The 16,636-nt window shown below is 43.7% G+C and overlaps 1 protein-coding gene and 1 long non-coding RNA gene across 2 annotated transcripts in view; one reads left to right on the top strand and one right to left on the bottom strand.

Moving 5' to 3' along the window:
* The window catches only part of EED (embryonic ectoderm development), a 677,001-nt gene that overhangs the window by 635,889 nt on the left and 24,476 nt on the right, over nt 1-16,636 (top strand). The gene's annotated exons all lie outside the window — the stretch shown is intronic.
* On the bottom strand, nt 5,540-8,841 carry LOC138528277 (uncharacterized). Its single transcript, XR_011284111.1, has 3 exons — nt 8,588-8,841; nt 7,608-7,817; nt 5,540-6,673 (listed from the first exon to the last, which is right to left on the bottom strand). It is a non-coding gene; the product is annotated as an uncharacterized lncRNA (long non-coding RNA).

Raw genomic sequence — 16,636 nt, 5'->3', positions numbered from 1 at the left:
TTCTCCATAAACGAACAAAAAATCAAATCTTGTTCCCAGTCAAACAAAATAATTCCTTGGAGCAATCAGAAAAACAAGCAAGGACTAGTCTTCCCCTTAAACGAAAGAGTTCAGAACATGCTGTTGCAAATACCTCACTATCTAGCCGGTCACCAAATAACTGTACACAAGACAATGCGTTTGCTCGGGATGAAGGCCGCCTGCATCTTAGTTCCATACGCACGGCTGCATATGTTCCCTATGCAGGAGTGGTTAGCAAAACAATGGTCTCAGGCAAGCAGTCAGTGGGACGATCTAGTGGATGTTTCGCAAAGCCTGTACAGGCTCTTCGCTTGTGGTCCAAAGACAACTTGTTAAAAGGAAAACCCGTTCGCAATCCACCAATTGAAGCGATACTTACTACAGATGCCTCACTCACTGGATGGGGAGCCCATTACCTTCACCACACAACTCACGGCCAGTGGACACACTCCACAGCCCAAAACCACATCAACCTCCTAGAACTTCTGGCAGTTCTCCAAGCTCTGCAGGCTTTTCAGCAGCATCTAGTAGGTCATCAGACGGACAGCACCACTGCCACGTTTTACCTAAAAGAGCAGGGGGGCGCACACACTCAGTCTGTCCAAGATGACCAAAATAATTTGGAAGTGGGCACTCAAGCGGAACATGTTCCTATTCTCAAACGTTCCAGGGGAACTCAATGCTCTAGCAGACACACTTGAGCAGAAATCCTCTACCCGAAGAGCTCGAGTTGCAACTCAACAGATATTCTAGACGTAATCTCCCTTTGGGGTTATACTCTAGACTTGTTTGTCAAAACAAACAATACCCAGACTTTGCATCCAGGTTTCCCCAACTACAGTCCAAGGGCAATGCCCTGTGGATGAGCTGGTCAGGGAAATTTGCTTGGGCACTTAACCCTTCCTCAAAGGCGGATGGATCTCCTAAAGGAGGCACGGAAACCCAACACCAGGCACTGTTACTTCAACAAGTGGAAAAGGTTTGTGGTATGGTGCCGATCACAATCCTTAAATCCATTTCACTGTTCACCATCCAACATTCTACCCTACATGCTTTATCTACTAGACTCTGGCCTAGTATTTAACTGCAGGGTACATCTGGCGGCTCTGTCCGCGTACACCATTTTGCAAGAATAAGGTGTCTTGGTGGAAAGTTCCTGTTATCAAAGCTTTCATAGAGGGAGTAAAGAGACTATACCGTCACATTTCGAACACTCCACCGGGTTGGGACCTTAATGTTGTGCTCTCAAAGCTCATGGATCCGCCCTTTGTGCCTATGCACAAAGCCAGCTTCAAAAACCTAACCTACAAAACCGCCTTTCTAGTAGCCATCACCTCAATAAGACTGGTTAGTGAGCTACAGGCATTATCTGTAAAATACCCTTTCTTAGTAATCCACAAGGACAACCTTGGAACACATCCTAGGTTTTCACTGAAATGTCAACCAATTCATTGAACTACCTACTTTTTTTCCAAAAGCCATCTAACTCAGCCAAAGGTGCCTCCATACACTAGATGTAAGGAGGGTGGCCTTGTACTACGTGAACAAAACCTCTACGGAGAACAGGCCAGCGTTTTGTTTCCATAGCACCTGTTAGGGGAAGGTGATCACATTTCAAAGAACACCATCTCCAAATGGATAGTCAAGTGCATTCACTATAAAAGAAGACCCTACCTTTCACACCTAGAATTCACTCTACCAGATGTACAGGAGCTACTCTACCATTTATTGCAAACGTCCCCTTAGACTCTTTTTGCAAAGCAGGTACTTGGCGTTCCATAGATACGTTTACTCATCACTACTGCATTGACAGACATTCTAAAGCGATTCAAATGTGTTACAAGCAGTGCTAAAACATCTATTTGCCGCTGTACCTTCTCACAACCCACCTCCTCCAGATACTACTCACCAATCTATGCATAGCATGTGATCTAAGCAGATCCACAATCCTCAGAAGGCATACATTACTCAATGTAATCGTTTTTGCGATGCTTGTATCTGCTTAAATTCACATGCTGCTTGCCCTCCTGGAGTCAAAGGTGCATAGATGTTTCTTGCTCGATCGCCGTTACTTCTGCTTTATTGTATCTGAATTTGCGCTACACTTCATGTGACCTCATGTCTGAAACAAAACAGTCTGAGGCACCTCAACATGTGAAGGACCGTGGGTACAGTGGACGTTACACTAGGGATAGTATTGCTGACGTTCCCAGTCGACGTCCCTTTTCAAGTTTCAAAAACAAATCGTGTAATATTCTGCGACTACCACTAGATGTCAGCCTATGCAAATCATGTGAATCTAAGCAGATACAAGCATCAAAAATAGAATTACGATTAGTAATGTATGCCACATATTCACACTTACACGCCCTAGCCCAGTTTGCTACTTGTTGGCTTAAGTCGAAAGAGCAAAACCCACACATTATCATTCGTAATATAGCTTACCCAGATAACTAAGGCTTACCCAGATAACCCTGCCGCATATATGGCGGTGAGGTTAATTATCCGCCCTTATCCGCCCCCCACGCTCACCCATCCATCTGAAAGCTATGCATTGAGCCTGGAAAAGACAATGCATAACCCTGCCCTCTCCTCAGGCAAACTACAATGTACTAAGGTGAAAGGCCTCAAAGTAACCCACAAATCACTGCTATGTGATACGTGGGCCCAAGCAGGCATTAAAGTATGTGATGGCCTAGTTCAGGATAGAGGATCACCTGAGCTGCCAACAACATGCAACAAGCCACTACTTATCTAGCACTACCACAGGCTGATGGCTACCCTGGAATCACATTGGGAGGGCTATCCTGAACCACCTGAATCTATATTATTTTAAATGGTGATATTCTTTGTTTGATTTTGTTTGTCACACCACTGCATGTCTTACATCCAAAGTGTACAAGGGCATCCAAAAAAATTAGGAAACTTTCCAAGCACACAGCTTTGTTAGCTTCATTTGGTGACCTCAGTAGGAAGATCAGTGAAAGCCAATCGTCACAGCTTTGTACATTAACTCAAAATATGTCAGTGCAAAATTGTTATTGATTTCAAGTGGGTACAGTCTTAATTACACACCATTAAAGTTAAAACTATTTGTTTTAAAGAGACCAACCACTGCCATAGGTGCAAGCACAGGTCCTCCAAGTTAATCGGTATGATGTGGGGATGTAGCAGGATAGAGAGCTATTGGCAGGATGTCATCGCTAAGCTGGCAATCATGGTGGGCGGGTCAGTATGCAGACCAGCAGGAACATGACACCACATTTTTCAGAATGACTGCTGTTGGAGAGGAGCGGATGGCTATGACCTGGATCACAAGATGTGCGTCCAGACTTTTGTTACATACAGACTAAGCATTGCAGAGTGCAATATTCAATTGATGCGGTAAGAGGAAGTAGAGAAGTTGTGTCTCGGGCGAACCAAGGTGGATGGGTGCTATGGGGAGGTGTGGTTTGCCCGTTTGCTTTTTGTTGGAAGTAGGAGTTGCAAGAGAGATGGAGTAGTGGGCGTGAGCTTTATGATGGGGATAGGATGAAGTTGTAGCATGATTGGAAAAAGCATAGGGAGAGGAGGAGGAGGAGTAGGAGGAGCAGCAGGAGCACATTCATTATAGGGGAGTACTGCAGTGTGGAGAAGACAGCACAATAATTGGCAAGCTAGGGCTACTCGCAGGTGCAACAGGTAGTGAGGCAATAGCAAAGCCTCATAGGCAAAAAGGCTGGTTAACAGCTGGCATTTCCCAGCTACTGTCGATGCTGATTTCGAATCTACAAGGTTCTGGTTGATCCGCCAACCTTTGCAACAGGACCTTTCTGTAACCCAAGATTAGGACAATACTTTTTTGCTTTCCCAAGAAGGGAAAGGGGGCCGGAATAATCATGGCCCCCACAAAGGATGCCACTCTAGTTAAATGTGTTCTCAGGGCAAACTTAAGCCTCTCTCTCCTATTGGCTTTGACGGAACATTTGGGCAATGAGGCAACACTGGCAAGCTCATAAAGCGCGTTGTGGACTCTGAATTGGGGAACATACCTGCTTTCTAGCACAGATCTCCACAGCGCTTGTGCATAAGTAGTTGTGAAGGTGTTCCAAAGTAAACTTGGTTTCCTCTGTACGGAATTGTGTGTGGCCATATATGGTATTATTGCTACCATGGCCCAAGAAACTTTGGACCAGGGCAGCCAAGACCCAATATGGCAGGTATTGGAGTTGGCCTGACTCGTACATTGTTTGCCTGCCACATATTTGAAAGGATGAATGATTTTCATTGGAGGTTGTGTGCACCCCACTTCTAATATTCCTTTAATATGGTGGAATACACACCTAATCCTTTTATCCGTCTCTGGGGTGGATTTCGAAGCACCAAGATGTAATCTAAACAAGGACATGCCCTGTGTAAGCTCTGCTGCGGCATCCAGCCCAAGATCACACTGAAGCAAAGTGCTAGTGCGCTCTGCTGATTCCACCCTTCTCAGAGGGAAACCTGAGCAACACAACCCTCCACTTGACTACTGGTCCAACTGTCCCTGTGCGGCTTTACATGAAGATTCAGGCAAGCCAGACAACTGGGGGCAAGTGACTTGCAGAGCCAGTGACCTACTGTTAGAGAAGACCTCTGCATTCACAAAACATTAATTTAAGGCTCCTGCAACTGAGGAATCCCAGGTTTGCCTCCTCTGCATCACTGTGCCGCCATTTGCACTGTCTGACTACTGGGTCTGCGTCCTCTACTACCAGATTGCTACCCATACCCCAGCCTCAGATCAGTTTTCTCTGACCTAACATCTCGCCAAAGTATTTCTGTACATTCTCACCACTTGACTGCTTTCCTATAGCGGCAGGTGCCTATTATCTTTAGACTGTTATACTTATTTGTAAGGGAGGGGTTTATTTCCTTTAGAACAAACACTGACTTTGGAAGACACTAACTTTGGCAACCGTTGTGCCGGAGGCTCTGCTTGAACTTGATATCTCCCTGGGTCCCTACCTTGGCAAGGTTATTATGCTTTAAAGGCCCATTCTACAAATGTCACCTTTAGTTACAAATTTCCTTTGCCTTGCAGAGAAAACAGGTAAAGATATTTCAACTAATGCGTTGTGTGAACATTACATTGCTGTATCCTTTTAACATCCTGAATCACACCGAAGCTCTCTGGCTTTTGTGGGCTGGCTCCTTCATACCTTGAACATAGGTAGAGATTAATCTTCCTGGTATTCCCCACTTTCTCAGACCTGCGTTTGGGTGATTTTTGTTTTTTTAACACCGCAAAAAAAGATGGGGCATTTGGGTCGGGTATATAGAGAAGTGTGTTGGTGGGCCTCTCCCTGCTTTTTGTAAAAAAAAAAAAAAAGGCAAAAATACAAATTCTGCAAAATGTATTTTGGCAAAAAGTTGAGGAAACGTCATGGATCCATCATCCTAACTGCTAGCCACCATGCATTCAGACTGCTGTTAATAACCGGTGTTGCTGTTATCCAATATAGTCCTACTCCATTTATCAATCTTTAGTAGATCTTCCACTGTCGGCCTGGTTTTCATTTGACCTAGTAAGATTAAGGGTACCTTGTATAGATCTGTGGTCCTCCAGGCAAATATACATAAACAAAAGAGAACCTGGACCAATAGAGTACAGATGACAGGATTCTGTTTGGTTTACAGAAGTATTTCACACATTTTATTTACATAACACAGGCAAAAATTGCTTTTTAATACTTTGCATACTAAAAAGGGGGACTCAACCTATAACCAGCTTCTCCTATCGTACAACATTCATACACAACTCATACATACTGTCATCATACTAATACTGTCATCATACTAATACTGCAATCATACTAACGTATATTCAAAAAGAAAGAAACATATCCTAAAACATATACATTAATTCTTGATTTTAAATACAACACTCATGTGTTACAGATGTCTCTTGGTGATTATGCTGTTTGAGCGTTAGGAGAGATCCAGTTTCTGGGAACACCACCCTCGGGGATCACAGAACAAAGAAAAGAGCAACGGGAGGAGGGATGGCGACCCTGTGCCCTTGGAACCACAGTAGGTGAATGATGTGTCTGTCGTGGGGAAAGTACAACCACTAAAACACTTGTTTGCTTATTCTAAAAAGCTGGGTGTGATAATCTTACTCAACTGGTCTTAAGATGAAAGGAGTGAAGATGGAACAACCACTTCTTAATATCAGCCAAACACATTTTTATTTGTAATCATAATAAAAAACATCTAAGAAATTCCATAAAAAAGGTACATGTTATGACTGTTAACAAATATTTTTTCAAAAGCTGAAAAGTCACAACAACCTGGCAATTTATTAGTGGGGTTAGTACATAAGAGACAAATATTATAAATATTATGTGAGCGCTCAATGTACAACATCAAACAGTTGAGAGTAGAGCATTACGTAATTAAACTAGCCCTATCATGCAAGAAAAACCTGTTAGACATCTTAGGTTTAGTTTTGTGGAGGTCGACATATGTTTCGGCTAATAACACCAAAAAGAATCAAGCAATGCACAAAAACGTTGTCTGTTGATGTAGGTATAGCTGTCTTCAGGACAAAAGGAGCAATGGCAGTTTTGTAGTGCTGAGTACTTCTTATTCGTCGTGCTTTATACATATACATGCATACACACGGAACCCACTATGAGATAAACAAACATATCACAAATAAGCGAAATAGTGACAATCTTAAATAAGTGGTTGATACTGAAAAAATATTTTAAAACAAAATGAACGGTGTAGTGGAGGCAAAAATCCCAATAACAGTACACATCATTATCATCATCACTATCTGTAGCCAAGGTACAAAGAGAAAAAGAAGAAAGGTGTTTGATTTACCATACAGTTTACTTGGAGGCATATCTGTTTTGACCTTCCAACTTTTTAATTTAATGCAGAGTTTTTTGATAGGGGCACGATTATTTCTTATAAGCCTAGGATGGAGGAACTCACATAATTATAAGATGCGGGCAGCAAATGCCGCCGGAAGCTTCACAAAGGGTCAACACGGGCAAAATATAAATTTCATATTGGTAGATAATCAGGATCTATTAATGAAAAAACACCTGAAAAATCAATGTGCTGCTCTCAAGATGGGAGTCATCGTTTTACGGTTAATGCCTAATAGTCAACAAGTGGAAATGCTCGCCGGTATTCAGCGTGAGTGGTGCTTATAAATTGTGACTGCATAAGGTATCTTTAAATCTTCGGCCACTCTGGTAGATCTTCCACTGTCGGCCTGGTTTTCATTTGACCTAGTAAGATTAAGGGTACCTTGTATAGATCTGTGGTCCTCCAGGCAAATATACATAAACAAAAGGGAACCTGGACCAATAGAGTACAGATGACAGGATTCTGTTTGGTTTACAGAAGTATTCCGCAGAGAATATTTTATTTACATAACACAGGCAAAAATTGCTTTTTAATACTTTGCATACTAAAAAAAGGGGGACTCAACCTATAACCAGCTTCTCCTATCGTACAACATTCATACACAACTCATACATACTGTCATCATACTAATACTGTCATACTAACGTATATTCAAAAAGAAAAACATATCCTAAAACACATACATTAATTCTCTATTTTAAATGCAACACTCCTGTGTTACAGATGTCTCTTGGTGATTATTACAAAAAATGTTCTTGTTGACACGTTTTTCGGTTGTAGACTAAGCGGTGGGCAGAGAACACCTTGCCCTGGTATTGTGAACAACCTTCCTCAGGACAGAGTAGAACTTTTGAATGTGAGTTGCCTCGTGATAGTTGGATGAGCCTCTGGATCTACAAATGTGGAAAAAAGGGGGATAAGCTCAGTTACCCTGTCATCTTCATTTATTTCTGAACATTGAATGTTATCAAACTAGCAGCCATAATCTTTATGTTGCTAAAGACAAGACTCAACTCCACTGTATATATTCAGCAGGTGGTGGCTTGATAATGGGATCTATCCCTCTGTTCAAATTGTCTGTCATGGTGTGGTCGTGCACTGCATTCGCACACCTACACAACGAGAAACCGGCATATATACAGTTATTTATGTGCCTGCATTCAAAGCCCTTTTTGTAACTTATATGTACATTAGGTTTTGGTTTACCCCCGTCAATGGGGAATACTCACAGGAAAATGGTGTATATAGTGTGCTTTTGAACACTGTTGGGACTGTTATTGAGTTCCCAATTGCGGAAAACTTTGTCTATTTCCATCAATATCGCGGTGGTGGCATTTAATAATGTATCCCCCTGCAGAGGAAGAAACAAACACCAAGGACTAATGTAGTGTTTGCAAACAATTTCATTCTGTGCATATTCAAGGTTGCAAAGGGGCTACTCGGTGTTGCCCGTGGACTCCACATGTGGTGGGCGGGGTAGGTGTAGTGAAAAAAAAAAATATATATATATATCTCTCTCCCAGTCGTGGTGCCAAAAGGTCCCGGTCTGTGAAGACAAAAAAACGGCCAGACATGCCCTTACTAACAGTGTATTTGTACATAGAATGCCAAAGCAACTATGAGCTTATCCCGGTCTGTATTGGGTGTGGAAGAAGAATCTTACCTGAATCGCGGGAGAAGAAACCAGCGTCCGTGTTCGCGTTCGTGTGCGCATCAGGGAAAGAGCTTGAACAAATCGCTGTGTCATTGTTTACCTAGCCGTTATTAGGCGCGGCCGGTGTGGTGTTCCAAAAGGCCAGGCTGCTGCGGACGTAACGCAGGAATGCTTTCCCAGCATCTGTGTCACAGAGCGCGTGTCTGGGCCTAATCACGCTGAATTGTAGTGCACGAAAAATGTATAATTCCACAAACTGTAGTAAGGAGTGTTTCACCCCAAATATGGGTAGAAACAAAATTCCAATTGTCTATGCCTCGCCCAGTGGAATTGTGATTCTCTTGTCCCTCTTTGTGTATGCGAGAGGTCTGTGTAGATTCAGGGACCTGTGCTGCCTCCGATCCTGCACTGCACAGCTGAACTCTCCTTGCAGTTCTTTTTGCTGGCTCCTCTCCAGTATGACTTTGCAAGCTTTTCTTAAATAATTCTTGTTCTTTGGGGCCCTCTTAAACTGACCCCAATGTAAGAAGCTGCATCCTGTGCCAGAAGACATCATGGGAACCATGAATCGACTACTACCACTGACCACAGTGTCGCTGCCTTTAATATCTTCTCGCCCAGATGTTTGGCTGGTGAATCGCTGAAGGGTGAATCGTCCTTCCCCAAGAGTCTTGAGGTCCCTCCTTCACTGATGATTTTGATGGAATCTAAAGTGGTCTCCAAAGATGTACAGCAACTGCCAAGCCGCTGCTGCAGAATAGTTTTTATTTTTTTTCTCAGCCCTAGAGTTTTGCTGTCAAGACACTCCGGTGTTGCTGGTAAGCCTCTTCTGCATTTCTTTCCTTCTCCTTGGGTTCCTATCAAGGGTCGGTTGTGGACTTCATTCCGCACTAACTGCATATACTGCTCCTTGGGACACTTTGACAGGAACTAACTTTTCCGCTGAAGTCTGTCCCAACTCCGCTCAACTGGTCTCACTTAAAACTTGCTGGCCTAAATGGGAAAAGCGTGTTGCTTACCTGCCACTGCATGTTCTCTTTTAGTAAAGAGACTGCAAAACTCTCAAAACCTCTTTGAAACGTGTTACATTGTGTTACCGTTTAATTTGCACAGTCCACTTTCTTAGAAGATTGTGAATTGTTTTCTTTGCCGTTTTCTCATATAATTATATTTTTATAAAAAAGAGTGTGGATATTCTCTCATTTGGTATTAATGAAAATTGTATACTTTACCTGTTCACCACTTGACTCCACCTCCTGAGAGTTGGGCCTGGGCTGCTCTGCCACAGCTACAAATTGGAGCCTCGGGCACTTTAGAGAATCACTAACAGTACTGAAGTCAGGGAAATATGCCCACGGACCCTGCCTTAAGGAAAATGTCCCTGCTTATCTAACATCCATTTAATTGCTGTTCTTGCTGCAAATGCTCTCCCTGGTCCCTTACTTACATTAGGCAGGCTATCTGCACCCTACAAATTTAGAACATTGAGGTAACTATTTATTTGCTTGCTTGTTAGGTGCTTCTACAGGAAATACATTGTTTCAAAGCACCCACAGGGCAGATGGGAGGGAACATGGGATAGCAGTACAATTAAATACAAAATTAAATGGAGGGGGAAGGAACGGCCAAACCTACTATGCTTTGTGCGTATTCAGAACATGCAAGTGCAGGAAGAAAGAGGGTAGTGGGGTAGGTGCTGTGGTGTCCGTGCTTAAAGGGTGAACCGCAGATAAAGTGTAAGGTAAGGTATGCGGCCAGGAGCTGCGTTGGATGGAAAGTGCGAATCTCCAGTGCAAGGGTGTGCCGAGGCAAGTGCTGAAGGAAAACTGAAGCTGGGGCGATTGGGTGTGAATGGTCAGAGGCCCAGAGGATGCATAAGGGTCCAAGACACCAATCGCAGCAACTGTGGGATTAGCAGAGGAAGGAAGAAGGGAAGGAGAAGGAAAAGAGGATTGTTGAGGTGTTTTCGGAACTTCAGAAGGTCCTGCTCAAGACAGAGGGGGTGGATGTTTCAAAGGAGGGATCCAGCTGAGGAAAGCGAGCGGCCTCCTGCTCTGTTTAGCGAAACGCTTTAAACACAGAGTTGGTGCCATCGGAGAGAAGAGGTCTAGAAGGAGAGTATTTGGAAGGGGAGCATTGCAGATAGTGGTCCCCGGCCCCTGGTGGCCTTGTGGATGATGCAGAGGGATTTGAATTTGATCTGTGCAGCAACCGGGAGCCAGTGGGGGCTTTTTAGGGCAGGCGAGAGATGCAGTCTCTTGGCTTAAGGCCAAGGATAAGTCTCGATGCTGTATTCTGAATTAGTTGAAGGGGTTGCAGAGTGGAAGAAGGTAGATTGAGTAGGAGGCTGTTCCAATAGTCAAGCCTAGAGAGAACCAGGACTCGGGGGGGGCGGAGACATCATTGAGCTTCTGGGGGAAAGTGAGAAATCTGAGAATTCCTTTGGGAAGAAAGAGTTGGGAGTGGGATGACTTGGCATTGTCTGCGTGGGAGGTAGGATAAAGAGCAGTCAAAGATGACTCCAAGGTTTCTGGCCTCAAAGTAGAATGAAAACATCTGGGGAGTTGGAGTCCAGAGATGCAAGCAGTTCTTGACTGGTGTTTAGAAGAGCAGTTTCCATGCCGCTGGATGCTCGGAATCTAGATTGATAGTGGAGACCATTGTCAAGTTCGGTGTGCGAGTTGAGTTTGGGAAAGGTAATCTTCTCCAGCAGTTTCCCCAGGAAGGGGGTGATTGAAATGGGGTGGTAGTTGGAAGGACATGTAGGGTTTGCTGAAGGCTTTTTCAATAGTGGGTGCACAAGGGACGGCTTGAGGGAGGAGGGGAAAGAGCCAGTGGCGAAAGAGTGTGGGGGCAAAAGAGCCAATGTTGTCCTTGAAAGTTCTGGACGAGCAGGGGGAACCTGTTTGGTGGAAGCCTTCATAGAGCTGACAACTCTGGTAACTTCAGGTGTGACTGGGGTGAAAGAGAAGGCAGATGGGGGGGGGAGTGGCCAAGAGAGGCAAGAGAGTGTGGGGGGGGTTAGGTGGGTGAGTTTCAAGGGTGTTCAGGATGTCCTGGGTTTCAGTGGCAGTGTGTGTGTGGCCAGTGCATTTCAGAGGGTTGGTTAGCGCCCTGCAGATTTTGACAAATTCAGCCATGTCATTGGATGCACCCGATACCATGCCTGAATGTGGGCCCGGATGGCAAGTCTGTATTGCCTTTGGAGCAAGCCGCAGACCATTTTGTCAGAGGGTGAACCTGAGGTTTGACACTTCTTTGCAATGCTCTGCACTTTCCTTTCAGGGCTGCAAGTTCAAAGTCATACCAGGTGTTGAGCTTAGAGGCAGGTGTTTCAGGTGGATCCTCATGACTGGGGCAAGGATGTCAAGGGTGTTGGCGATTGCTGAGAGCAGAGTCTGAGGTAGGGGGGCAAGTGGGGATGAAGGTAGAGGCAAAGGCAGCGGCTGACTCGTTTCATCGGGTCAATGTTCAAGAACGAGGTTGGCAGGGCTTTTGTGGGTGCGGTAGGAGGACCGAAGGGACCCAGGGGAGAGGAGAGGATGGCCCGACTAGGCGAGAGTGGTGACCAGACTGTTAATATGCACTGACAGCATTATGATTTTACCTGCAAAAACAAACACCGGGGGGGATTGTGTTTTGCTCAAGATAAAATCACTTGGGTCAGGAAAGGAAGCTCAGGTTATGATCCCGATCTAGTTCGAGTCAGCAGCTTTGCACTTCTTTGCATTAGTTCTGTTTCCTCACTGTTTTTATTTTAAGGAACACTTCATACTGGTTTTCAGTTTATAAGCATTCCCACATTTATCATATATAGCCGAAGCAGATGGGGCAGCCGTTTATCAAAGAAAGCATGCTTTTGTTTGAATTACTGAAGAATCTAGGATTGCAAATCATAGCACTATTTCAACTAAATTGTGGGGTGACCGAATGACTTATGATTTGGACCCGTCTGGTTTAGCTACTGGCTATACTTCTCATTCAAGTCGTTTTCAAATTGGGAGCCTAATGGTAAACTGTATCTTCCCTCTTTCCTCGCCACCTCAATATAACTTATTGTATTGCAGTATATTGTATTAGCAATCAAGCACAGCCATGTCTGTTGAATAAATAAACTGGAATAGCGAGACCATGGGCCTCATTCCAAGTCCAGTGGTAACCGAGCCGGAAAAACCAGCCAGTTGCTGCCGGATTTGGAATGAATTACCCGGGCATTAATGCCTCGGTGGTCCAGTAATTCCAGAGCTGGCATTCTGTTACTCCCCATTCCCGTGGAGTTCCAAAGGACTCCGCGGGAATGGGGGCAGTGGAAACGCCGGTACCATGCGGTAATGGTGCTGGTGTTTCCACAGCCGGTGGCGTTACGCCCGCCAGGTCAGATCTGGTGGGTGGAACACCACGGCTGCAGAACTCCTAGTCAGCCAGTCCAGAAACGGTGCTGGTACGGTTTTACCGGCACCGTTAAATCCAGACCGGCTAACTTGTAATGAGGCCCCATGTGTTTGTGCCCAACGTGTCAAAATAATGGTCAAGGGCGATGGCGAGGAGTCTGGATTAGTTTACATGTCTTCTGGGTTAAGTCTACAGTTTATCCACTACGTCCCATCTCTTTTGAACACTCTTAAGTTTAATAAAGCTTATTATTGGTGGTGTTCTATTCAAATCACTCAAATTAAGCAGGTAAGCAAACAAAAAGACATGGATATCCTGTGATTTGACCAAGATCAGTGTAGGTCAGTGTGGAATCCTGAATTGGATCTAGGATCCTGTAGTTTATTGACTAGACATGTCCTCTCTCGCCACTATTTTTTCTCCTCCCCTGTACTTGTGGTAATTGGGCAATGTATAGGAATGGCAGACATGGACATGCACCCGTCTGTAATGTAGTATGGGTAAATGTTTGTAGGGGGAGTAGGTGAATTGTGGAAATGTCAGTAGGGGTTGTTCAGGAGATAGACTTCGTAGATACCCTTGTGGGGCTGTTGTTGAAGAGTGTAGCGTATGGTGGATGGAGATATTTCTAGGTTGAGTGTGGGAATGTCTTTTAAGAGTGGTTAAATCGATGTGTGATTGGTGCCTTTGATGGCTGCATTATCCCTGAGAGGGAGGGGTTAAGTATTTGAGGGATAGAGCGTTTGGCGATGGTTTGGGTACCAAATTGTCGATTTTGTAAACCCTTATCACTGCTTATTATACCTTTTCCAGTATGTCTTCATTAAAGATTCTGCAATAAAATTAACATTGCTGGATCCTGCAAATTGATGACTGCAAATCCTCCCATTGTGTCTTTATATTGCATGATGGCTCCTGTTCCCTTCATTCCCGTGACCATTTTTGCTGTGCAGGGTGGCTATGATGTGAGAATTATTGGCCAAAGCACTTAAGAAAAATGTGGTTGAAATAGTGTTTGGGATTTAATAAAAAAAAATCATGGGACTTCTTAGTCTTGTAAGAGGATTCAATTCAGCACTACAGCCAAGTTAACGCCTAGTCTAGAATACTGAATGAAAACCCTTATTGATATATCTTTAGGTCCAGTTCATGCGTTCTGGATGACTACCCTTGTATAACACCCCTCTCGTGGAATCCCCCTGACCCCACTGAGCCAAGAAGTAATTCTGTTTTGCAAGTTTAAAAGGTTTATTTGATAAATTAAAATATATATCACACTTTTTAATAAATTAATAATTGAATATCACACTTAATCTGATATGGTAAATATTAACAACGGAGAATCTGGCACTAGCACACTTCTTTAATCACTAATGAGTTGACATGAAATGGATAAGGTAGCACACTGGTAAATAGGAACAAAAGTATAATGTGGTAGAGGATGCTTTATGTAGGCTCAGGTGGATGCAATATTCAATGAATGCAGTACAGAAAATACGCAATATGATTTCAACCAAACAATGTAATCACTTTTCTCTGGCTACTCCCCTCCCCCCCTTGATGCAAGGCAAGGAAATGGAAGGAAAACACACAGTTCTCAGAAATGCAATCAACTGTAATTCAGTTCAATCCAGCAAGCTTAAACAGAAGTTTGAAAACACAAGCAAATGCTTTGATAGGTGCTAGCAATGAATGAGAAATATGCTGGAAACGCTCTTAATTCCCTTTTAGAGGTTCAGGATGAGTGGTATCTAGTTAATATTAGTCCAGGCTCACACTAGCAATGATGCAGGGATAGTTAGCAGGTTAAACGAATTTCTGGCAAATGAAATCAGGCAGCAGCAGTTTTTTTACATGTGAAGAAATTGCAAATCGCGGCAAAATTCGCGGATGCGCCGAGCGCTATTACAAAGGAACCGCAAGGACTATCTCTACCGTTTTGGGGTCCTAGGAAAGCCTGGGATCTCAGCTTCCAAATGAAAGTTATTGCAAGTCTCTAGCCCAAACGGTTGCGGAGATATGAGTAATTTAGTAAAGGTCGTTTTTGGTTTTGTAAATTTTAAACGCACACTTTTTCAAAATGACAAATTTTACTAGAAATGACAGGTGACAGATAGGAGGCAGTTCTACTTAGGTTAAATAGATTGAATTAGATGAATTTAAACTAAGAGATGTGTTCTGAGTTTTGCTAAGTACTCACAAGAGATTTTGAACAGGAAAGCGACTTGGTCACGATCTTCAGTCTGGTCAGGTCTTTCCGGATTCTGCTCACAGCGCCTGGTCTGGTCTCGGCTAGGCACAGCACTGCTTTCTCTCTGGTCTGGTCTCTGCTAGGCACAGCACTGCTTTCTCTCTGGTCTGGTCTCTGCTAGGCACAGCACTGCTTTCTCTCTGGTCTGGTCTCTGCTAGGCACAGCACTGCTTTCTCTCTGGTCTGGTCTCTGCTCTGGATAGATTGAAGTCTCTAGTTTGGCTTTCTGGAGTTTGATGGAGGTAAGTATGGATTTTTCCGGCAGGGCTTCCAGCGGCAGATGAAATTGAATGTCCCTATGTGTCCTGACTCTCTGCTTTTATCTGTTTCTTGAGAATGGGTGTGTGTGTTGCATCACTAGACTTGCCTCTCTCACCTGTCATTGGTCAAATTTTCATTCCTTACTTGATTGGGGGAATGAAATGAAGTGTCATCATGATGAGGTCTGTTTATGATACAGAGAACCCACCCCTGTCAACTTTACACACAATCTATATCTGACCTAAAAACATATTTGCACAGGTACACATTTGTTTAAAATTACATATACATGGTGTGGCTGAATTTAGCCATGTCTATGTCCAAATCTGCTCATTCTAGGAGCTCGCATTCAAAGAGTGTACATAATTGACTTTTTAACTGCTTTTTCAATTTCCGACATGGACCCAACTTTACATACATGTGTGCAGGGGGTAGGGACATTAACTGATGAAGTTTCAGATTTTTAACATGCACACCTTTATAGTAATATCCACTTTTCCGCTAAAACCCCCCTGAACATACCACCGGTTCCTACCACGTCTTAAACTGTGGGCAGAAAAATCACAAGAATTATGGTATCATTTATAAAATTTTCACATGTCCGCACTATGAGTTATCCACCTTTTTATAAAACCATATCCTTGCTGCAGGGGTGTGTCTTTTCAGGTCACATGGTACAGAAACCAGTCTTTCCAGTTTCTGCCAAGCCAGCTTGCTTCTCACAGGCAGTGCCCCTCCCAGCTTCTCCAGGAGGAAGCCACTTTTTACGACGTCTGTAATAAAAACCTTTGCCTGAGTGGAGAGGGCTTTGTTCACTCTCTGGCAGAGCACAGGAAATTCAATTATCAGATAGATGGCATATCCTTATTGTGGGCAGCAAAAGGAACATTGGCCTGGGAACATAGTTGTGACTCAAGTTTCACTCCTGATGGGATCCGTTGCTAGGCAAAATCAAGTTCCTTAAGCCAGACCTTCAGCTAACTTTTTGTTGCTTTTAAAATAACTTGTAATTTTACACATGCAGCTAGAATGCTGATTCTAAGTGCAAAACTATGACATTTCAACAGTTACAAAGGCATGTGACACCAAACATAGGTCACTCATTTAATTTAACATTTTCGATTTTGGTGGTTTTAAATCCAGTTGCAGTTAGG

This window comes from Ambystoma mexicanum, chromosome 7q (genome assembly GCF_040938575.1).
Source record: "Ambystoma mexicanum isolate Mex_15411 chromosome 7q, UKY_AmexF1_1, whole genome shotgun sequence".
In the NCBI taxonomy this organism is placed as follows: Eukaryota; Metazoa; Chordata; class Amphibia; order Caudata; family Ambystomatidae; genus Ambystoma; species Ambystoma mexicanum.
The sequence above is the reverse complement of the archived record's forward strand: the minus strand, read 5'-3'. Positions and strand labels throughout refer to the sequence as shown.